The sequence below is a fragment of the Macaca thibetana genome, chromosome 8 (assembly GCF_024542745.1).
Source record: "Macaca thibetana thibetana isolate TM-01 chromosome 8, ASM2454274v1, whole genome shotgun sequence".
In the NCBI taxonomy this organism is placed as follows: Eukaryota; Metazoa; Chordata; class Mammalia; order Primates; family Cercopithecidae; genus Macaca; species Macaca thibetana.
Genome location: NC_065585.1, coordinates 94,530,291 through 94,556,451, shown reverse-complemented (window position 1 = coordinate 94,556,451; position 26,161 = coordinate 94,530,291). Strand labels below are relative to the sequence as shown.

General features: G+C 35.3%; 1 protein-coding gene and 1 non-coding gene across 7 annotated transcripts in view; both read left to right on the top strand.

The window, feature by feature from the left end:
* The window catches only part of SNTG1 (syntrophin gamma 1), an 891,115-nt gene that overhangs the window by 320,409 nt on the left and 544,545 nt on the right, over positions 1 to 26,161 (top strand). The window lies entirely within an intron of this gene.
* Positions 7,155 to 7,260, top strand: LOC126961876 (U6 spliceosomal RNA). Its single transcript, XR_007728462.1, has one exon. It is a non-coding gene; the product is annotated as a U6 spliceosomal RNA (small nuclear RNA).

Below are 26,161 nucleotides of genomic sequence, written 5' to 3'. Positions count from 1 at the left end.
AAAAGGGAATTCTGACACTCGCGACAACAGGGATGAATGTGGAGGGCATTATGTTAAGTGAAATGAGCCAGGCACAGAAAGACAAACATAACAAGGTTTCACTGGTGTGGGACCCGAAAACCTTGTTCTCATAAATAGAGTTAATATATCCTGCAAAACATCATGTTGTACTTGATAAATACATACAATTTTATCTGTTGATTTAAAATAAAAACAAAAATTGCGATATCAAAACAACAGGTTTTCTAATAAAAAAATGTACAGCGATCTGTGAGTGGAAATCAATCAACACATTTTTGTTGGAAAAAATAAATATCAAGGTCAACTATGCTTATTATTGTAATAAACTTGCTGCTTTATGGGGAATGCAGTTGACTAGTGGATTACGTGCGAAAGAAAAAGTTCATTAGATAAGAAGTATGTTAAGGATTTGAAAAACAATTATGATTCTCTTTCTTTTTACTTTGTAGGTTTTCTTTCCCTAAATGCATGGGAAGACAACGGTATAAAAGTATTCAAAATAAATGTGCTTCGGTTTTCTTATTTTCCTCCAAGTAAAATATGTTAGCTGTTTCTCACAAAAACTTCAGCCAAAAAAAAAAGAAAAAGAAAAAATGTTTCTAGCATTATTTAAATTCAAAGTAGATAATATTCTACCCATAAAGAAATTCAGACAGTTAAATAATCTTTTCTCAGTGAGTTTATAAACAAACCTAAGAGAATAAAGCCCAGTTATCTAAAAGAACAGTGTAGGTGTCTCTGTCCAACAGTGTGAGAGATTTTTGAATGGTCTTGGGAGTATGGAGGAGAGACTGTGCCACTTTAAAATGGTACAGTTTTACCTGGATGGCTTTTCTACATTACACAAATTTTCTTTTCCTAGTCTAACAGAGTGCCACTATAGATTATTATAGTATGCTATATTGCTCAGTTATACTGAACACAGAAGTAACAAATTAAGAAAATATAATTTTTTTGAATAGAAAATAGACCATAACTGAATGTAGACAAACATTTCTTAATATTTATTTCTAATTAATATTTTAGTGACTAAGCTCTCAAACCCTCTCCTTCCAAGGTGTGATTCAGGTGCATTATTTTTATACATTTAAATTTTACAGGTGATATAAAGCTCTGAATGTTTACAGAAACTTTTTAATTATAAATTTAAAAAATATATATATGTATATATACAGATATAAAATAATATAATGAACTGAAATGTAGACATTACGCAGCTTCAACAAATGTCAATATGTTGTTAGTTTTGTTTCTTCTACACCCCGCCCCATTCATTTCTCCACTAATTTCTCTGGGTTATTTGGAAGCAAATCCTAGATATCAAAAAACTTCCTCTTTAAGTAGTTCAGTGTGTATATCTAAAAAATGACTTTTTGGTTTACAGCAATACCATTATCATAAATATTGCTTGAATACAAACAAGTACTTAGTATTTGAATTTCCCCAATTGTTACGGATTATTTTGTAATAATTTATTAAAATCAGAAATCTAGTAAACATTAAGAATCATACACTAAATCTCTCTTTCCTCACTCTTTATTTTATTACCTTTATTTCTTTTTTCTTGCAGTTCATTTCTTGAAAGAAACAGAACCTTTGTCTGATGGTGTTTCTCCCAGTCAGGATTTGTTTTCAATTGCTTTTTCATGGAGTAGGTTAACATGATCCTCTACTCTCTCTATATTTCCTGCTGATTTGTAATTGGAGCTCTAAGGTTGATAAAATTTGGGTTCCAATATCTTTGGCAAGAATACTTTATTGGCGATGTCATGTAAGTCTATCAGACGCCGTGTGTTAACTTTCTCTCTTTTCATGAATTTGGCCGTCATTGCTGATCGTTGATTAGATTTCTTATTTCATTAGCATGTTGAAGTGACATTCACTTATTCCCTAGCATACATTTAATGGAAAACATCATCTTACCAACTATTCAGGTAACTTGAAGGATAGACCTTATAGAAAAGACAGGAAAAAATGCTCAATTATTTATCTCTACTTTCAATATAATGACTTTTTCCCAAACTCTCCTTCAAAGAAGGCAAAAAGGGATTTTATTTTAGTACCCATTTAAATTCATAGTTTTAAACATATTTGCTCCATCATTTTAAAGATTCTCACTGATGCTAAAATAATCTCAAATTTGGCCAATAGGAACTTCTTCATATTGTCTCCTGAGTCTATATAATAGATCCTAATAGTATTTGGTAGTGTTTTATCTTTTTTATAAGAGATTTTAAAGGTTATATATTACTTGCCCTGAAATTACCTATTTCTATAAAAAAAGATATTTAGAGATGAAACTCTGGGCACTCTGGCTACTCATTACTACTCAAACAGTCATGGTTTCTTTGCCTATTACAAGAAAGATGCAACTTTTTATTTTCAAGATGAGACACATCATGAGATCATATCCTGATTAAAATTGTTGAGCCACATGGATAGGAAGAATCAATATTATTAAAATGGCCCTACTGCCCAAAGCAGTTTCTAGATTCAATGCTATCCCTATCATACTACCAATGAGATTTTTCACAGAATTAGAAAAATGTCTAAAATTCATATTAAACCCAAAATGAACCCAAATAACCAAAGCAACCCAAGCAAAAAGAACAAAACTGGAGGGATCACACTGCTTGACTTCTAACTATACTACAAGGCTACTGTAAGCAAAATAACATGGTACTGGTACAAAAGTAGATACATAGGCCAATAGAACAGATTAAAGAACCCAGAGATTAAGTAACACATCAACAACCATCTCATCTTTGTGAAAGCTGGCAATAACAAGAAATGGGAAAAGAACTCACTATTCAATAAATGATGTTGGAATGACTGGCTAGCCATATGCATGAGATTAAAACTGGACCCCTTCTTTACGCCATATATAAAAATCAACTTAAGATGGATTAAAGACTTAAATGTAAAACCTAAAACTATAAAAATCCTAGAAGAAAACCTAGGATATATCATTCTGGACATTATTTCTGGCAAAGATATCATGACAAAGACTCAAAAAGCAACTGCAACATAAACAAACATTGACAAGTGGGACTTAAGCTGAAGAGCTTTGCACAGCTAATAAAACTATCAACAGAGTAAACAGACAACCTACAGAATGGAAAAAAAATTGCAAAGTGTGCTTCTTATGAAATTCTGATATCCAAAGTCTACAAGGAACTTAAATTTGCAAGAAGAAAACAAACAACCCCATTAAAAGATGAGCAATGTTCATGGACAGACACTTCTCAAAAGAAGAAATACACATGAACAACAAGCATATAAAAAATGCTCAACATTATTATCATTAGAAAAATGCAAATCAAAACCACAATGAGATACCATCTCACACCAGTCACAACGGCGATTATTAAAAAGTCAAAAAATAACAGATGTTAGAGAAGTTGTGAGAAAGGGGAACGCTATATACAGCTTTTAGGAATGTAAATTAGTTCAGCCACTGTGGAAACCAGCTTAGCAATTTCTCAAGGAACTTAAAACAAAACTACCATTCAACCCTGCAATCACATTACTGAGTACATACCCGAAGGAATATAAATTGTTCTACCATAGAAACATTTGCATATCTATGTTCATCACAGCACCATTCAGAATAGCAAAGACAAGGAGTCAACCTAGATGCCCATCAGTGGAAGACTGGATGATTTAGTTCATTCTCACACTGCTATAAAGATACTACCCAAGACTTGGCAATTTATAAACAAAGAAGGTTTAATTGTCTTACAGTTCTGCATGACTGGAGAAGTCTCAGGAAACTTACAATCATGGTGGAAGGGGAAGCAGGCACCTTGTTCACAAAGCAGCAGGAAAGAAAGTGTGTGCAAACGCTAGAAAAACTACCATTTATAAAACCATCATATCTTGTGAGAATTCACTTACTATCCATGAGAACAGCATGATGGAAACTGCCCCCATAATCTAATTACTCAGCTGTAAATGAGGACCAGTTGACAATGGAATTTCTCCTAATATCAGGGGTATCAGAATAATTTCTGATTTCTCTGCTCCACTTTCTCCTAGAGTCACTGCTGATATCACCAAGGATTGTTGCAGTGTGTGGTTCAGGCTTCCAAATATTTTAGGTTTGTGAGGATACTTCATTAATATTGTTATAGATGTTCTTCCTAGTTTTGTTTGTTCCTTTAATTATTCACTAGGTTTATACTGCTTATGCTGTTGTTTCATTTATTTCAGGGATCAGGGGAGAGTTAAAGATTTGGGGGTAGGTAAATCTACCATTATCTTTCCAGACCTTGGTCTCAATTTTATAGTATGCTCAGCAGTTAGAACAGCATCAAGTTAAAAACCCCAATTATCCTTTCTGATATAAGAACAACCTTTGAGCTCCATCGCATCTGAAAATTCACTAAGTAATTATAATCTTTTGGCTTCTGCAATGGGCAGGAAGTTGTAGGAATATTTGTAAGAACAGTTAATGCTAAAAATATTGGGGTTAATGGAAAGACATACTACAGACTCTCTTGGTATTTGTGGAGAGAGCTCATTAATATGCCTGTTAGACTTTTGCAATGAGACATGCTTAGATATTTCCATTTGAAGGAAGTAAATGAACCAAAAAGGAAATACTATTTTTGCTCCTGAAATACAGACAAGACTTTGCATATTGTTTACTTTTGCAAGGATTCCAAGCACTGTTCTTTTATTAAGTTGGTTTTGTATTTTTAATTTCAGTAGAAAGTGACAACAGGCTGAACTGCTTTTCTGAATATCGGAATTCACAATTTCTCCTTAATAATGTTTGTGGAATAAATGAGATTTACTTAGCTAAAAAATTTAAAATTCTAGTAAGTCTCTTTAGTTACATTTGAAATAATTTAAATTTTATGAACCATCCTGAATCCTGAACTCTACTTTTGCTTTGTGACTTCTTAGAACAAACTAAACCTGTCGCAAGATTTTATATATTATGTAAAAAACAATTATGTAGCAAGAGAGCTCTCCTCTATGATTAGCAGGAAAGGCGGGAAACAAGCAGCACAGAGGGTCCTGGAGCCCAGTCGAGCTCCATCGTCCCTGACATTGTCTCAGCCCATAGTTAAGCAACACTTCAGTTCTTCATGTTGGCCATGTTCCCTCACCCATAAGTGCTTTATAGCATAATGTTTAAACAAAGAAAACAAGTTTATATAACATAATGCTTAAACAAAGAAAAGAAATTTATGCTTAAGTAATTTTGATTTACCAGTTTCTAAAATAGAGGTATTTCCCATGAGAGATTCATATTCCAATTTCATATTTTTTAATCTCAAGGTGATGATTTATATTTTTCTGTTTTTTTTTTCCCTAGCAATGAAGGGTGATAAATAGAAGAAAGGTAGTCTAGATGCAATTAAACCTTGATAAATTCAAACAGAGTCCACTGTAAAAAGCCGTTAGGGAGTTTATGAGGTCATAGGATAGTCTTCTCTTTCCTTGGGAAGTTAGAGTAAGTAGAAAGACAATTTCCTCTCAGTCTGGATAAAGGCTAGTGACAGAGTAAAAAGTTCTGATACACTTATACTTCCAGAGTTAATGTTTACATTTGTTTTGTGTTTTTAATTTTACAAAGTGTTTTGAAATATTGTGATTCATTAAATTTTTTTTTCCTCTCTAGCTACTGATTTATGTGAACCTACATTACATTTAAGGTCAAATATATAGAAAGAAGAGCAGAGAGTGTGAATGGCAATGGCTTGCCATCAGAGAGATACTTTGAGAAAGACAAGTTCAGACTGAATGTTACTAGGTGAGGTGACAGAATGGTTCGAGGTAAATGGAGGAAAAACAATATTTTTTTGATGTGTGGCAATATTCTGTTGAAGTTTAGTCTCTAGCCTGCCACAGTGACAAAGATGAAACTATGCAATATTTCTATGAATCTGTTTAGGGGCTGGAGTAAGGAGCAATCATTTAGGTGGGTGGTGTCTGATGTTCCAGTGGGTAGACATTCAGCATCTATGAAGCTTCTTCAAGGCCTTAAGTATTGCTTTTAGGTTTATGTGAACAGACTTTAATTTTCGCGAAGAGAAGAGTAAGGTGATGTCCCAGTGTGAAGAGGAAGTTGCAAAAACAGTTTTCATAGTGTGCCAACATGAACTAAGTTAGAACTATATTGATGAGCAGGGTTAATGATTCGTACTAGATGGGATAATAATGAACTTTAAAATTAAGCAGTAATTCCTCTTCTCAGCTTGGATGTGCCTCAGAGGATGCAGGTAGAACTTGGGAAGCAATAAGGATCCCACTGCCCAGCATTAACATACCAGTCTCAGGTTATCTGCTCACAGTCTTGAGGTTCTCACTGCAAACACTAAACCTCACTTCTGGAGTGATGGGGGATTTAGGCTGAGGCTCTGCCTTCTTTTATGTACCACACCTATATATACCTGTGGCTTGGAAGGGACGTTATTTAACCCATGTGCCTCAGAGTTGTCGAAAATAAAGGCAAGAAGAAGTGGATATGCTTGGTTATGAGTTAAAGTGTGAATTCTTGTCATCACTACTAATCAATTAGGGAGGGCCTTTATCATTATCTTAAAAGTTTATTTTAAAAAATATTGTCGGAGAAGGGAAACGGATGTCATGTGATCATATCAGGCATCTATCTAACATGTTATTTCTGTTCATCCTAAAGTCATCCTACTTATTCTCATGTTTTATGGATTACTATTACTGATATTACTTAGTATTAATTCTTGGTAAATTTTTAAATTATGTATATGTGTGTGTGTCTTTGTTCATTTGAAATGCTTCAATTAAATGTCTGAGATATGGTAATTTCTAAAGAGCAGAAATTTATTCCTCATAGTTCTGGAAGCTGGGAAATCCAAGATGAAAATCGCAGCATTTGGTTAGTGAGGACCTTCTTGCTGCATCCTCACTTGGCAGAAGACAGAAGAGCAAGCTGGCTGCATGCTGCTATGTGAGGCATATGTTGTAAGGGACTTGGTTCCATTAACAGAAGAGGTGTTTTCATGGCCTAATTACTTCATAAAGGCCCCACGTCTTACTACCATCGTATTGGCAACACTGGAATTTTGGAGGGGACGCATTCAAATCGCAGCATACATATATACAGAGCATGTATGTATGTACTCTTAAGAACCCTTGCTTTCATGCTCATTTTGCAACAGAGATACTAATATTGTAAAGACACAGAGAAGATTAGCATGGCTCCTAGGCAAGGATGATATGCAGATTCATGAAATATTTCATATTTAATAAATAAATACATAAAGGAACTTTTGTCTTCCCTTCCCTCAAGCCTCCAATGTTCTTGAACCTTCTGGCTGTTAAGAAGCCTGTTCAGGAGTGAGAATCTGGTCATTAACCTACACCCAGGTCAGCTCATCCCCAAAGCCCTGGAGGCCAGCAACAGGTAGGCCAAATCTAGATTGGGACTCTCACTGCCAGTTAATCCGTGAAACTCTGGGCAGCTCACTCTCTCTGAACCTCACTTTTCCCATCTGTAAAATGAAATGCTCCCTCCTAACTGGAGCCCTCCTTCCTCTCGATGGATCACCAGATAGATAGATACATAGATGATAAATAGATGATAGATAGATAGACAGATACACACACATATCTACATATATATATAATAATACATATATATAAAATACATCTACACATATATAATACATAATCTACATATATAATACTATATACGTATATATACACATATATTCTTATGCATACATATATATGTATACATAAAAAAGCAAATATATATATATGTGTGTGTGTGTGTGCATATATATATATATATATATATGAGAAAAGATCCCCAGATGATTAGACTACAACAAAGGCACCTTCCATCTTTCTGGTTGCTAAAACTCTATTTAAGATAAGGTAAAGGAGAAAATAAGTTATTTCCCTAGTGTTGGGCATGCAAATACATCTGGAGATATAATTGTCATCAAACAACACAAATGTTCATAGCTTGCTTAACACATCCCCAGAGCACTCACATCCAGAAGCTCTAAAGCCACTACATTCATTGTGCAGATCCACACAGTAATTTTCTAACCTAAACTCTTCTTTCTTAAAAGGATTGTTACAGTTAAATGAATGGTGACTTGAAATCTGGTTCACATCTTTATTTAAAAAAAAATTACAGTGATGAAAAAGAAGTTATGTTTGATAATTATCAGGAGCTAAAGCAGCAGAGCCTTTACAAAGAGGAGTTACAGAACACTTTTCCTCTGATTTTCCAAAGCAGTAACCTAACTATCAGAAGAAAGGGAATGGATACACCCTGAGATATTTAGGAGCATATCTGGAATCACTTCTGGTGGAAATATGTTTCTGAAACCTAGAGGTAATTTTTAATGTATTTTTCCACATTTTCTGTCTTATCGATATTTTTATTTGGTTTATCATAAAGAAAATGTCTTATATAAAGCTTTGAATAAAGCTGATGCTCTAAGAAGATGCATTCTAGACCAGGTGTGGTGGCTCACACCTGTAATCCCAGGACTTTGGGAGGCAGAGGTGGGTGGATCACTTGAGGTCAGGAGTTCAAGATGAGCCTGGTCAACATAGTGAAACCTCGTCTCTACCAAAATACAAAAATTAGCTGGGCATGGTGGTGTGCGCCTGTAATCCCAACTACTTAGGAGGCTGAAGAAGGAGAATCACTTGAACCTGGGAAGTGGAGGTTGCCCTGAGCCAAGATTGTGCCACTGCACTCCAGCCTGGGTGAAAGAGTGAGAATCCATCTCAAAAAAAAAAAAAAAAAACAAAAAACAAAAACAAAAGGCCGGGCCCAGTGGCTCACGCCTGTAATCCCAGCACTTTGGGAGGCCGAGGCGGGCGGATCACAGGGTCAGGAGATCGAGACCACGGTGAAACCCTGTCTCTACTAAAAATACAAAAAATTAGCCGGGTGTCGTGGCGGGCGCCTGTAGTCCCAGCTACTCGGGAGTCTGAGGCAGGAGAATGGCGTGACCACGGGAGGCGGAGCTTGCAGTGAGCCAAGATCCGGCCACTGCACTCCAGCCTGGGGGACAGAGCGAGACTCCGTCTCAAAAAAAAAAAAAAAACAGAAAATGTATTGTATTTATTCTGTAGCTTTTTATGGAAGCTTATGTACTGATGTGAACCCTCCAAATATGTACACATTCCAACTTGTGAGGTGTAGGAGTGGGTAGTCATTATCTACCCTGTATCTTTCCATTACTTTGTTTGTATAGCCATATCTATATTAATTATGTATTATCATGTTATTACTATATAATTATCTATTATCACATATTATCTATTTATATTACCATATTATCTATTTAAGGAAAATATAAGCATGCAAATAAACATAGAAAATATAAGCACATATACTACCTTTTACTTATTTATGTGCTTATAGAAAATAAATAATGTATTTTTTAGAATAGCATTGCATAGAAATCATGAAATTTTCTTTGATTCATGCAGGACTTATAGAGCATGTCTGTTGAGATCTATGAGTTTGTCTATTATTTCTATTAAGGTTTTGAAATAGTTTTTTGCATATTGACACAAAATAAATAAATTTAACTTCTGAGAGTTAATTACATATCAGAATTAGTAAACTGTTGAACAAAAAAAATACGTCTATAAAATATTTAAGAATAAATTGACAGCTAATGGTATATGTTTGGATAAATGAGTCCTGAATTATCTTAATACATATTTAAAAGACCTCTGTGAAAATTAATTATATTCTAATATTTTAACAGTCTGACCAAAAATTACGTGATAATATTATCTGACATTTAAGGTTCATAAAAAATTGCAATTATATATGTTTAGTTAGGATTTGATGCAAGTGTAGTGTTTCTGAATTTACAGATATTTTTGAATAATTTAATTATGGAGTAACTTTTCCCTATTTTACTAAAAATTATCTAGATCAATTTGATTTTTAAAGATCCTCTCATCTTTCTTTCCACCTATACTGTATCCATCTTAGAAATTAAAACTCTCCGAATTTGAAGGGATTTTAAAATGCAAATGTCTGTTTGCTACTTCAAACAATTTTACCCATTGTTTAACCATTTTTAAACATCTTCAGGGATACAGAACTCACCAGTTTTAACACAACACTTTTTGGGCCTACTCTAAGAGCAAATGTGATGCATTTTAAGGCATTTGTGTGTGGGCCAGGTCTCAGGGTAATTAATTATTTTATTTTATTTTTTAGCGTGCCATGGACATACACACAGATTACATGTTCTAGAATGTTAAACTAGAGTTTAAAACTCTAATAAGTTTCTTCTTGTCATTTTATGAAAAAAGCAAATACACGGTGCAAGAATGAACATATGATTTAGGATAGGAATAATTGATATATCCCCTGATATCTCCTTTTACTTCATTGAGATAACCATAGAAGAATGAGGAATAGACCTTTGTGTCATTGAGCTGGTGTTTTAGGGGAAGGGGAATATATTAGGCCATTCTTGCATTGCTATAAAGAAATACCTGAGACTGGGTGATTTATAAAGAAAAGGTTTAATTGGCTCATGGCCTTCAGGCTATACAAGCAGGTTGCTGGCATCTGCTTGGCTTCTGGGGAGGCTCAGGGAGCTTTTACTCATAGCAGAAAGTGAAGTGGAAGCAGACATGCAGGAGCAAGAGACAGAGAGTAGTGGGAAGTGGAGTACCCACAGTTTAAAACACGTAGATCTTGAGAGTACCACTCACTATCACGAGGACAGCACCAAATCATAAGAAATCCAGTCCCATGTCCCAAACACCTCCCACCAGGCCCCACTGCCAACAATGGGGATTACAATTCAACATGAGATTTAAGAGGCGACAAATATCCAAACAATATCTGATAAGTATTTTAGTAAGTGGGGAAACTCTTTTTTTCACTGCGTTAACAGGCTCAAAGTATCAAGGCAGGCCTACAAAATCCCACCTTAGATCCTTCTGTTATTCATATTTGTGTTTCACAGCACTCTAAAATATAAGTCATGAGCTTCAAAACCATATCCCCGATTCCAAAAGTCTGTGAATGTCCTACCTGAAGCATATATATTTTTAAATTCTAGGTTGAGCATGCTTAATTTTCTGTTTCGTTTCAGGAGGACTATGGTTACTTTAAATTTTAATATAAAATTTAGCTGCTCTGAACATAGGGAGCTCTATTAGCACAGCAGACATTCTCATGGGCTCCATCCTGAATATCTACCGCATCCACAAATATAAGAATATTTACCAACTCTTTGCCAATGTAAGACCGCATAATGGTTAGTTAAGCATCAAGACATTCATGGTTAAGAAAAACTTGCAGTCTCAAATATGCTTGGCGATCACAGAATAGATGCTAGATTGTAATTCACAGAGGGAAAGGGATAGACAGACATTCTCAAAGCTAGGAGTAATTTTCATTAGAAAAATTTTATTGTATAGTTTAAAGTATGATTCATGTTAATACAAGTAAATGCCATTCTTACATTTTTCCCATTATCTTTCTTGCAACAAAAGTTTTATTATGTTTTCTTGGTTAGATCAGAGCAATTACAACTCTCAAGGTGTCTAGGAATAGTCTCAGTGCATGTGTATGCAGCAATAAACATGTTTCATTCTTGGGGTCAATGAGATTGTTCTCTCTCTTCCAAATGGCCTAAGAAGTCAACAGACCAAATCATGTTTGGGGTTTCTCTCACACTCCTGAAAACACTCTGATCTGGAGTTTTCAGTAATTCCTTGATTTGGGACAGATTACCAGACTATAGATTCTTTGATTTCTTCTGCTTTGTTAAGTTTGATAGTTAAATAAGTAGCAGCATGGTATGGAGGGAGGAGCAGAAACTGTAAAGTGAATGTAAAATAGCCCAGGTATGGTGGTTCACACCTGTAATCTCAGCACTTTGGGAGGCCAAGGCATGCAGATCACCTGAGATCAAAAGATCGAGACCATCTTGGCCAACCAGATGAAACCCCATCTCTACTAAAAATACTAAAAATACAAAAATTAGCCAAGCATGGTGGTGCATGCCTGTAAACTAAGCTACTTGGGAGGCTAAGGCAGGAGAATCCCTTGAACTCAGGTGGCAGATGTTGCCATGAGCCGATATCGTGCCACTGCACTTCAGCCTAAGTTGTAGAGTAAGAGTCCGTCTCAAACAAACAAACAAAAGAAAAGAAAAGAAAACAAAACATAAAAAGAATGTAAAATAGATGTCAAGTCCTCTTCTCATTGTGACCTGGGGCTTCTCAGCCATCCCTGTGAGCTCAACTTTCTTATATGTCAAAGTCATAACACTATAGTGATGAGAATATTTTCATCTTGTGGTAGTCATTATGCGTGATAGAATGTAAGAACAACTCTGCAAACTGTGAAAACTTTGTCGACTATTAAGAATTATATCAATGGCTATCCCATTTGTCCTCAAATTAGGGTAACTGCTAAACAATTATAATCTCAAAAGCCTTGATCAATAAAATAGGCAGATAAAGACTTTATCTATTTTGTAATTAAAGAAAAAGAGTGGAAAACACTAAATAATCCCTATTAAAATGTATTAAAATCTCTCATGCACAGAAGTAATACAGACCTGATACTAGATGCATAAAATGTGAAACTATTATAATAGGTAAGTAGATATGGTTTGATCATTTAAAACTGGAGTAGAAATAAAACATCCCTAATGTGCTTATTCTTTGGTAAGTTGCTAGGGCTATAGTAACAATGATCCACCAACTAGATAGCTTAAGGAGCGGATATAAGGGGACATCAAAAAGTGTGTGGAAAAATGGAATTAAAAGATAACAACAAAAATATCAGCTCTATTTCTCAACATAAGTTCCATCAAGTTTAACACACTTTTGTAAATGATGATACCAGATACCAGTCATTTAGTTCATCCATAAAGACCCGAGGATCCTGAGAATAGAACCATGTCAATGCACTCTTTTTAACATTACTAAGTGAAGCAAAATGAGTGTCTTTCTTTTTTTTTTTAAATTAGAAAAGAAAAAAAGAAGTCAGAAGGAGCCAAATCAGGGTTGTAAGGTGGATGCGTAATGATTTCCCTCGAAACACTCACAAAATTGCCCTTATTTGATGACAGGAATGAACAGGAGCATTGTCATGGTGAAGAAGGGCTCTCTGGTGAAGACTTCTTGGGTATTTTTCTGCTACAGCATTGGTTAACTTTCTCAAATCACTCTCATGATAGAAAGATATCATGATTTGACCCTCCAGAAAGTCAACAAACAAAATGCCTTGAGCATCCGAAAGACTGATGTCATGCTCTTGACTGGTCAACTTTGGCATTGACTAAACTACTTCCAGTTCGTTTTAGCCACTGCTTCAGTTGTACTTTGTCTTCTGGATAGAAACACTGAAGCCACTGTTACAATTCTTTAAGTAAGTGCTTCAGGATCTTGACCTCACTTGTTTAAGATTTCCAATGAAAGTTCGGCTCTTGTCTGTAGCTGATCTTGACACAAAGGACTTGGTACCCACTGAATGGAAAGTTTGCTTACCTTTAATTTTTCCATCAGAATTTAGTGAGCTGAACCCATTGAGGTGTTGGCTATTGTTTCTGATATTAGTCATTGGCCCTCTTCCATTAGGGTATGAACAAGATGAACATTTTCTGCACAATTTGTGTATGGTCTACTGCTGCAGACTTCATCATGAATATTGTCTTATCCCTTCTTATAATGAGTTGTCCACTCACAAACGGCTGATTTCTTTGGGCATTGTCCCCATAAGCTGTTCATAAAGCATCCGTGATGTTACCATTCTTCCACCCAAGTTTCACCATATATTTGATGTTTGTTCTTGCTTCAGATTTAGTAGAATTCATATTGCTTTGATAGGGGCCATTTTCAAACTGAAGAAAGCATCATCTTTCTTAATGCCACAAACTAGATTTTGTTCAGCCATGTTATCATAAGTTAGTGCAAGTTACTTTGGTGCAAAAAAATCAAAATCTATGAATAGATTAAAAAAAATTAGAGACAAATACTCTGTCACCCAGGCTGCAGTGCATGGCATGATCATAGTTTAATGTAACCTCAAACTCTTGGGTTCTGGTAGTCCTCCTGCTTCAGCCTCCTGAGTAGCCAGGGCTAATGGTGCATTCCACCAGTGCAAACTAAAGTGTTTTTTTTTTTTTTTTTTGGTTTGTTTGTTTTTGTTTTTTTTTGTTTTTTTCTTTTTTGGAGAGACTGGGTCTTATTATGTTGCCCAGGCTGGTCTTGAAGTCCTGGGCTTAATAAAGTGATCCTCCCACCTCAGCTTCCCAAAGTGCTGGAATTACAGCTGTGAGCCATTGTGCTTGGTCCCATAGGTTTTTCATAATACACATTGTTCATGAGCTTTTTGAAGACCCTTTGTATTTATTGTATCATAATTTTGTAGGCAAGAAGTCTGAGATCAAGTTGTTGGCAGAGTTGGTTTCTTCTGAGAACTATAAAGGAAAGATTAGTTCTGGGACTCTTTCCTTGGCTTATATATGGTTATGGTCATCTTATCCCTGTGTCTCTTCACATCTTCTTCCCTCCATTTTTGTCTTTCTCTGTACCCAAATTTCCCTATTTATAAAGACATGTGTCATGTTAAATTAGAGTCCACACATATGTCTTTATTTTAAGTTGATTAGTTCCACAAAAACCTTGTCTCCATATAAGGTCAGATTCTAAGGTGCAAGTAGTTAGGGCTTCAACATCTGCATAATGGTGGGGGAAGGAAATCATCAACCCATAAAATAGTCCATGTTTAAAAGTATAGCACCCAAATCAAAGCTCCTTATTTGACAACTATAGAGCTTCCTGTCTCTCCATATTTGACTTTCAATTTCTCTTCAGTCATATGATTTTAAACTCAATTCCCCCAAGGACAAACATGCTGTTATACATCTTTGCATTTCCAAAAGTTGATTTACTTATCTCAAAGATTTTTTCCTTGCTTGACACCTTCATAAATCTCTCTGCATACTACTTTCCTCAGTCAGACTATTAAATCTCCAGTGAAGCCTTTTTCTAACACCTACTTCACCCTTAATGATAAATTCTCCACATTACAAGGCCTCTCTGTTCTTTGTAATGAGTTTATGCTCTTTGAAATGAATAACTCTATCTCTAGATATATCCAGAGACCACTACAAAAATAAGGTACAGAATACACGGCAACCACTAAATATATGTTAAAAGAACAAATAAAAAGAGAACAAAGTGATTAGAGAGATAGAAATAAAGATGGTGGTGCTGCTGATTGTGATATTAGCAATAACTCATATTTCTTGAGTAGTTACCTTATGCCAGGTTTGTGCTAATTGTTTTATAAATTCTATTCTCACTTTACAAATAAAATGTTATAATTTGGCTAAATATCCTGCCTCAGCTTACAAAGCCACTAGAAGGAAATGCCAAAAGAGAGTGCCATCAGCATGGTGGCTATCAAGGTAACATCAAAATTCCTGTGGAGCATGGGAGCCCAGCCCAGCATAACACCAAATAGAGTGGAGTATGGTACCCTGCATCTGCCACACTGTATCTCCTACTAGATCAGATCACAGACAGGAGAAAATTCTTCCTACAAGGAAAATATAAGCTGAAGACACTCAGTGGTCTTCATCACTGCCAGATATCAATGGTAACTGATAGAGGAGGATCTTCTAGTCCTTACAGGCCCTGAGTTCAGTGTAAAAATTGCTGGAAGTCTGCACAGTTTCAACTCATCCCCAGGGCAGGAGTCCTCATGGCATCTGCAACCCCTATGACCTAAGCAGCTATGGCACAGGCTTGGACATCAGAGCAGAGTTCTGCATAGCAGCAAAACTGCATGCACCTGTCCTCACAAAGAGCCAGGCCAGAGGCAGTCCTGCCTCATAAGCTGGCCTAATCTCAGCAGAGAGGACTGGGGGCAACCCCTGGACCCACATGTACCTGCCCCTAGCTTGACAGCTGCCTGGAGGTAAACCCATTTCTCTAGAGAGAACTCTTGTTCAGTTGTTTAACATATACACACCCACCCCTGCCCCTTACAGCCCTGGCAGTGACCCTGACAATTCAGAAGAGCCTGCCACAAAATCTATTTGACTTCCATGCCTGCATGTGTCCTGCTAATGACTAGTCCACTACCCTTGCGCCTAGCAGAACAACACCATAGTCACAAACTCCTGTAGCCTAGGCCTATGATAATCTCAGATATCACAATCAAAGGTTATAAATGAAGCATCTGTACAGAGAACATGCTACTGAGTTCACCCAGAACCAAAGCCAATGCCACATTCTCAACCAACATTCTGGGATCCATTTACAAGAAAAAGCCTTTTCCTATGAAAGTTACTCCATAAATTGGAAAAAAACAATTGTTCTGCTAGATACACAGATATCAATGTATGGATACAAGAAACAAAAAAGAAAGAAAATGCAACCACCACAAAATAACACAGTTCTTTGTCTCTAGCAACAGATCATAAATGAAAGGATATTTATAAAACGCTTGAAAAAGATTTCCAAATAATGATTTCAAGGAAACTCAGTGAGATATAGGAAGACCTAGAAAAACAACTCAATGAAATCAGAAAAACAATTATTATGTGAATGAAAAACATAATAAAGAGATAGATATTATAAAAAACAGAATTGTTGGAGCTGAAGAATTTAATAAATGAAATAAAAATATAATACAGAGCTTTGACAACACTAGATCAAGCAGAAAGAAGAATCTCTGAGCTTAAAAGTAGGCATTTTGAAATAACGCAATCAGAGAAAAATTTAAAAAAGAAAAGAAGAATGAAAAAGAATGAAGAAAACCTATGTGATATATGGGACTTCATTAAGCAAACAAATATTCACATTATACAAGTGCCACAGAAAAAAAAAAAACCAAGGTATAGTAAACTTACTTAACAAAATAATAGCTGAAAAGTTCCCAAGTCTTATGGGAGATATGGATATCCATATCTAAGAAGCTCAAAAGTTTTCAATGATTTTTAACCCAAAAATATTCTTTCCAAAGCACATTATAAACAAAATGTCAAAGGTTAAAGACAAATAATTCAAAAGCTGCAAGAGATAAAGGTCAAGATACATATAGGGGAATCTCCATTAGACTGACAGCGTATCTCTCAGCAGAATCTCTGCATGCCAGGAAAAAAATTTGATGACATACTACAAATATTGAAAGATAATAAACAAACAAAAAGAAAACAAACAAAAACAAAAAATTTCTTACAGCCAAGAATATTATATCCAGCAAAGCTATTCTTCAGAAATAGCAAAACAAAGACCTTTGCAGACAAGCAAAAACTGAGAGAATCCATCACAATTAAAACGACCTTACTAGAAATGTTTAAAGAAATGCTAAAAAGGCCAGGCGCGGTGGCTCACGCCTGTAATCCCAGCACTTTGGGAGGCCGAGGCGGGCGGATCACAAGGTCAGGAGATCGAGACCACGGTGAAACCCCGTCTCTACTAAAAATACAAAAAATTAGCCGGGTGCGGTTGTGGGCGCCTGTAGTCCCAGCTACTCGGGAGGCTGAGGCAGGAGAATGGCGTGAACCCGGGAGGCGGAGCTTGCAGTGAGCCGAGATCGCGCCACTGCACTCCAGCCTGGGCTGGGCGACAGAGCGAGACTCCGTCTCAAAAAAAAAAAAAAAAAAAAAAAAAAAAAAAAATGCTAAAAAAAGGAAACAAAAGGACAGTAATTAATATTATGAAAATACAACACTCATCAGTATAGGTAAATGCATAACCATACCCATAATTCCCTAGTGCTGCAATTGTGCTATGTAAATTCTTCAGTATCACAGTATGTAGGTTTAAATTCAAAAAGGTCAAAACCACCAATAGCTGCAATTAATGACTAAGGAACACACAGAAGATAAATATACAAATTATGGTAACCAAAATGCAAATGAAAAGGGAGAGGGAAAAAAGTCTATAGTATTTTTATGTGACCAAAGTTAAGTTGTTATCAGCTTAAAATAGGCTACTATACCTACAAGACTTTTCATGTTAACCTTATGGTAACCACACACACACACACAGACAAAATTCCAGTAAATGTACGAATGAGAAAGAGAAAAAAAACAAAATTTAGCATTACAGAAGACCACCAAACCAGAGAGGTAAACAATGAGAGAAGGAGAAAGAAAGAAAATATCTACAGAACAACCAAAAAAAAAATGTTAACAAACTTGAGGAGTAATTATTTGCCTGTAAATTATAACATGAAGTTAAGTGGATTAAATTTTCTAATTTAGGTTTAGAGTAGTTAAAAGAATAAAAAACAAAATCCCACTATACATTGCCTATAACAGATGCACTTCACCATTAAACACAGGCAGACTGAAAGTGAAAGGACAGAAAAATATATTTCTTACAAATCGAAACCAAAACCAAGCAGAGATACCCATACTTATATCAGATAAAATATACATTAAGTGAAAAACTCAGAAAATACAAAGAATATTATTATATAATAATAAAATAACTAATTCAACAAGAATGTGTAAGAATTATAAATATGTATGCACCCAAGACAGGCCTAGCAAATATTACTAGACCTAAAGGGAGAGTTAGATAGAAATACAAAAATGGTAGGAGACTTCAAGTTCACATTTTCAACAATAGACAGATACTTTTAGACAGAACATTAATAAACAACAGACTCAAACTAGATCAAATGGACCTAATACATATTTACAGAACATTCCATCTACTGCTGCAGAATTTCAAGTTTTCTTAACTGCATATGGAACATTCTCCAGGACAGATTACATATTAGGCCACAAAACAAGTCTAAACAGATTTAAGAAGACGGAGATAGTATCAAGTACCTTTTCTGGTCACAGAAGTATAAAACTAGAAATTAACAAGGAAAACTTCAGAGACTTTACAAATACATGAAAATTAAACAGCATCCTCCACCTTAACCAATGGATCACTGAGAAAATTAAAGGAGAAATTTAAAAATTTCTTGAAACAAATGATAACAAAAACATGTCATATGAACTGTATAGAACATAACAAAAGCAGGTCTATAAGAAAAGTTCATAGCAATAAACATCAAAAGAGGAAAATATTTATAATCAACAACCTAATTGTATAACTCAAGGAACTAGAAAAACAAGAATAAGCTAAGCCAAACATTAGTAGTAGAAGGGAGCTAATAAAGCTCAGACCTAAATAAACAAAATAGAGACTAAAATAATTCATAAGATCAAGTAAACAAAGAGTTTTTTGTTTTTTTTTTTTGAAAAGATAAGATTAACAAACTCTCGGTTAGATTAACTGAGAAAAAAAAGAGAAAAACCCCAAATAAATAAAATCAGAGATAAAAAAATGAAACATTATTATTAAGATCACAGATATTATTAGAGACTACTTTTACCAATTGTATGCCAACAAATTCAAGAACATAGAAAAAAGGAATAAATTCCTGGTCACGTACAACCTATCAGGATTACATTTCAAAGAACAGAATAGCTAGACAAACCAATAACCAGTGAGAAAATAATAGTAGTCATAAAGTCTTCTATCAAAGAAAAGCCCAGATTCTGATTACTTCACTGCTGATTTCTACCAAATATGTAAAAAAGAACTAATAGCAATACTCTTTAAACTGTTTCAAAAAATTCAAGAAGAGGAAATACTTCCAGATATATTTTATGACGCAAGCATTATCCTGATTCCAAAACCAGATAAGGACCCAACAGAAAAGAAAAAGAGAGAACTACAGGCCAATATCCCTGATTAATATAGATGCAAGAATTCTCAACAAAATACTAACAAACTAAATTCACTAGCACATTTAAAAGATCATTCACCACGACAAGTGGGATTTATCCCAGGAATGCAATGATGGTTCGACATACATAAAATAATAAATGTAACACATCACAATTCTAGAGAGAAAGACAAAAACCATACAAATATTTCAATAAACATAGAAAAAGCATTTACCAAAATTCAACATTTCTTCATAATAAAAACTCCCTACAAATTAGATATAGAAGAAATATATCACAACACAATATAACCCATATAGGACAAACTCCAGCTAACATTATACTGAAAGGGGAAAAGCTGGAAACTTTTCTTCTAAGATTAGGAACAAGACAGGGATGTTCAACTTCACCACTCTATTGAACATAATACTGGAAGTTCTAGCCAGAGCAAGAAAATAAATAAAGGGCATACACATTGGAAAAGAAAAAATCAAAGGGATTATATTTGTATATGACATGATCTAAAATGTAGAAAAACCTAAAGACGCTACCAAAAACAAAAAACAAAAAACAAAAAACCAAAAACCAAAAACTGTTGGAACTAATAACCAAAGTCAGTAAAGTTGTAGGAAACAATATCAACATAAAAAAATCAGTAGTGTTGCTATACATTAATAGCAAACTATCTTAAAAATAAATCAAGAAAACAATTTCATTTGTAATAGCTACTCCCCAAAATAAAATCCCTTAAAATAAACTTAACCAAAGAGGAGAAATGTCTCTGCACTAGAGCTATACAATGTTCTTAAAAGAAACTGAAGAAAACACAAATAAATGGGGAAAAAAAGCCCATGCTCATGTATTGAAATAATTAATATTGTTAAAACAGCCATACTCCCCAAAGCAATCTACTGATTTAATTCAATCTCTATCAAAACACCAATAACATTCTTCACAGAAGTAGAAAAAATAGTCCTAAAATTCGTATGGAATCACAAAAGACCCTCAGTAGCCAAAAATACATTGAGCAATAAAAATAAAGTATAGACATCACACTACCTAACTTCAAAATATACTACAAGGCTGTAGTAATCAATAGAATATGACATTGGCATAAAATCAGACAGATAGACAAGTGAAAGAGAATGAGGGGTCCAAAATAAAATTAAGCACCTACAGTCAATATATTTTCAACAAAGGTGCAACAAACATACATTGGGGTAAATACAGTCTCCTTAATAAGTGATCCTGGGAAAATTGAATAGCCACACACAGTAGAATGAGATTAGACCCTTACATCTCACTAGATACAAAACTCAACTCAAGATGAATTAAATACTTAAATGTAAAATCTAAAACTATGAAACTACTAGAAGAAAACATAGGGGAAATGGTGCATGACACGGGGCTAGACAAGGATTTTTAAAACCTAACAAGTACAGAAAGCAAAAGCAAAAGTGGACAGATGGCATTACATAAAACTAAAAGCTTTTGCACAGCAAATGAAACAATTAATAAAGTAAACTAATAACCTACAAAATGGGAAAATTGTTTTCAAACTGTACATTTGTCAGGGTGTTAACATACCAAATATATAAGGAACTTAAACAACTCAAAACAACAATAAAATGACCCAATGAAGTAACAGGCAAAAGACCTTGTGTTAGCCCATTTGTGTTGGCATAAAGCGGTACCTGAGATGGGGTAATTTATAAAGAAAAGTGTTTTTTCTTTTCTTTTTCTTTTTAACTTACAGTTCTGCAGGTTGTACACAAAGCAGAGTGCTGGCATCTGCTTCTGGCAAGGGCCTCAGGACGCTTACCACCATGGTGGAAGGTGAAGGAAGAGCCCACAAGCCACATGGCAAGGCTAAGAACAAGAGAAAGGGAGTGGGGGAGTGCCACACTCTTTTAAACAAACTGATCTTGAGTGAAGTCATTACCACTCATTACTGTGGGGAAGGCACCAAGGCAGTCACAAGGGATTCACCCCCATGACCCAAACACCTCCCACCAGGCCCTACCTCCAACATTGATTCAAATTTCAGTATGAGATTTGGAGGGGACAAAACATCAAACCATATCAGACCATAAAAGACACTTCTCAAGAGAAGAAATACAAATGGCTAACAAGTACATTAGAAAGTGCTCATCAGTAATAATGAGGGAAATGCAAATGAAAACCACAATAAGCAAGTAGAATGTCTATTATAAAAATCTCGAAAGAAAACAAGTGCTGGCGATGATGTAGAGACAGGGGAACATCTACACAACATTGATGGGACTGTAAATCCATATAGCCACAATTGAAAGCAGTATGGAGATTCCTTTAAGAATTAAAAATGGAGGCTGTGTGCAATGGCTCACTGTAATCCCAGCACTTTGGGAGGCTGAGGTGGGTGGATCACTTGAGGCCAAGAGGTGGAGACCAACCTGACCAATGTGGAGAAACCCTGTCTACTAAAAATATAAAATCAGCCAGGCATGGTGGCAGGCGCCTGTAATCCCAGCTACTCAGGAGGCTGAGGCAGGAGAATCACTTGAACCCAGGAGGCAGAGGTTGCAGTGATCCAAGATTGTGCCATTGCATTCCAGCCTGTACAACATGAATAAAACTCCATCTCAAAAATAAAAGAAAATGAAATAAAAATAGAACTATCATTTGAACCATTGGGTATATATCCAAGGGAAATGAAATTGGTATGTCTAAGAGATTTCTTCTCTCCCATGTTTACTGTAGCACTATTTCCAAAAGCCAATTTATGGAATCAACCCATGTATGCAACCATGGATGAAGGGAGAAAGAAAATGTAGTGTGTGTGTGTTCCATACATACACACACAAATGTATATACATATATATGTATACACATGCATATATATATACACACATATGTGTATATATGGAATGGAATATAATTCAGCTATAGAAAAGAATAAAATCTTACCATTTGCAACAACATGGATGGACCTGAAGAACATTTTGTTAAGTGAAATAAGCCGTACACAAAAAGAACACATAATCTCATTCCATGTAGAATCTTTAAAAAAAAAAAAAAAAAAAAAAGTTGATCTCATAGAAGCAGGGAGTAGAACGAGGGAAGTGGGGAGGTAAGGATGGAGAGAGGTTGGTGAATGAATTAAAAAGGGATAATTAGAAGGAATAAGTTGTGGTATTTTATTGCACAGTGTGGTGAGAATAGTTAACAGTGAGGTATTATATATTGCAAAATGAAAATGAGAAGATTTTGAATATTCTCATCACAATGAAATGATTAATGCATGAAGTGACGGATACACTCGATACCTTGATCTCATCATTATACAATCTATATATGTATTAAAATATTACATTGTACTCCAAAAATATGCACAATTATAAGATTTCAATAACAAATTAAAAATAAATGAACAAATATGATGTCAGAATTGGAACCATCAAAATGAAACTCAAAGACTATTTTCTTGATCAACACAAATTTTTAACTACTAAAGAATAAAATCCATTTACGATCTTTTGGTTAGATGGTGTAGTTCATTTTTCAGTACTTACCTTCATCCCTGTACCTTTTTTGAAAACTCAAAGATTACTAAAAGAGCTTTGAAATCTCATCCTTAAGGTTTGTTCTACAGCCTGAGTTTTGTAATTAACATTTAAACTCCTTGGTAATTTTTAAAGGATTTTTCTTCTACCTGAGTCTCAAGTTTCTTATGAAATATGACAAGACTAAAAGATACTGAGTAGTAAGAATAGAAAATAGAAGCAAACAGGACCAGGTGTCATGACTCACACCTGAAACCCAGCACTTTGGGAGGCTGAAGCCAGTGGATTACTTGAGGTCAGGAGCTTGAAGCCAGCATGGCCAACATGGAGAAATCCTGTGTCCACTAAAAATACAAAAATTAGCTAAGCATGGTGGTGCATGCCTGTAGTCCCAGCTACTCAGGAGGCTGAGGCAGGAAAATCACTTGAACCTAGGAGGCAGAGATTGCGGTGATTTGCGATCGCGCCACTGCACTGCAGTCTGGGCGATAGAGCAAGACTCCTCAAAGAAAAAAAAAAAAAAGACAGAAAGAAAGAAAAGAAAAAAGAAACAAAGGACAAGATGCTGAGTATTTCCCTTGTGCAAGACTTCTGCTGCTGGAGGCTAGATAATCTCTTTTATTCTCACTGTTTTTTGCTCTAAACATTTTTATCACCTCCTGGTAATTTTTCTTAAATTCACTTCAATCTGAATTGTAGCCTTTCTGAAAGTATTTATCACTGTGATTTTGTTTGCTGTAGCTTATTAAATGCCCTTTTGGTCCCTTTAAATTGACCTTTTTAAATCTGAGCTCATCTTAGATAATTATCTGTATATCTAAAATTAGTTCTTAGAAACTCCTAGTTTTATTTCTTATCGGGGTCACTTGTAATTACAATGTCAGACTTCCAGAATGAAACATAAGTATTTGTCACATTTAGCCATGATTGGTATTCCTATCACTGAACTGGTTTCCTTAACGCCAGTAAGTTTCTCTCTAATTTATAAATTATGTCAAGTTTCTAATGTTTTGGAGTAAATTGTAAAGGATATTACCACACTTTCCAACCATGACTGTCATTGTGCACATTAGTCTACTAGGGCTACCACAACAAAGTGGCACTGAGTAAGTAGGTGGCTTAAAAACACAGAAATGTATGTCCTCATAGTTCTAGAGACTAGAGGTCCAAAATCAAGATGCTGGCCATGTTGTTTCCTTCTGAGAGTTGTAAGCAAGAATCTTCTCTGTGCCCCTCTCATAGCTTCTGGTGGTTTGCTGGCAGTTCTTAAGTGTTCTGACTAGTAAAAGCATCACTCTCATCTCTGTGTTCATCTTTACATCAAGCTCTTCTTGTCTGCATGTTTATGTCTAAACGTCTCCTTTTTATTAGAACATCAGTTACATTGAATTAGTGGCCCACCTTACTGCAGTATGACTTCAACTTCACTAATGACACTGCAATGATCCTATTTCCCACCAGAATGTCACATTCTGAAGCACTGAGGGCTAGAAGTTCAACATAAGAATTTGTGGGGTAGGGGGACACAATGCAGTCTGTAACACCATGTCACTTGACACAGCAAAACCATTAATGTTTTCCATTACACTGTAGGACAGGTAAACCCTACCTTGCCTATAAGACCTATCACAACATGGCTGAAACAGTGTTATGATCGACTGACTCTTCTATTAACCCTTATCATCAAATACTTGTCTATTCACCAACTATAAAGCATGCTGTCTGCTTTCTGCCACTGCCTTGTTGCTCTATACTTTGCCTGCTGGTATGTACGTCATTAGGATTTTCTCTTCACTGACATGGCATTTCAATATGTTCCATGTGTCTTTCTGTTTATACATTCCTGTTTTTCTATACATTGTGAGTATTAAAAAAACAGCAGCCAAGCCTTTCATGTCTTTGTAACACCCACAGGGCCCATAAAAGTGTATACCACATAGCAGGTACTGTATTTTGCTTTCTTTAAGAGATGAAAAATAAAGAATGAAAAGTGAAAGACTAATCATTATATTAATCTACAATAAAATGTTTAGATACTTAACATTTTTATTTAAAAATTAAAATATTTAATATTAAAATATTTTAAATATTTTAAGCCTAAAGACCTTATTAATCATAACACCATTTATTAATGTATTTTTAACTAATTGTTCCAAAACTACATGAATGTGAGTATGAATAAAACATATCTTCAAAATGTTTGCAGACTGGTAGGAGAGATGTACAATATATAAGGAAACAGCAGAAGTGAGGGAAATCCACTCCAAAAGCATTATTTTAGAAAAAAATTATATTTAATATGTTGAATAAATATTTTGTAAGAAAATTTAAAATATAAAGTTACTATAACTTACAAAATTAAGGGATCTTGACACCCAGCATGGCATTTTTAAGAAATCAATAGACAGACTCGCTCCACAAGCATTTAACTACTTAACTGGAAAAAAGTTTGTGTGTGTGCGCACGCGTGTGTGTGTGTGTGTGTGTGTGTGTAGTTTCTAAAAATTGTCCTAAGGGCATACATCAAACAGAGAATCACTTATTCAAGGAAAGCTACTAAATCTTAATCAGCATAACAATAATCTGCGACATTTAAGCCTGCTATCTGCTACCACTTCTGTGTCCAGTTCCATGTGATGGAAGACCTATTCTGAATAAGTATGGCCAGGAAGATGTGGCTCTGTGGCTCCCCTGCTCCCCACTTAGGAGTACAGCTCAAACCACAGAAGGGGCATGCCCACCAGCATCTCTCATCAACCCCCAAAACCCTTCAGCTTGTGCAGCAGGAGCTCTGTTTGAGGCAGGCATGGCTAAAATTAAGGCTCCCTTATCCCACTGAATATACACTTGTTAAGAAAAGGTTTATCCAAGGAATTGCAGATGAAAAATACTGGACCC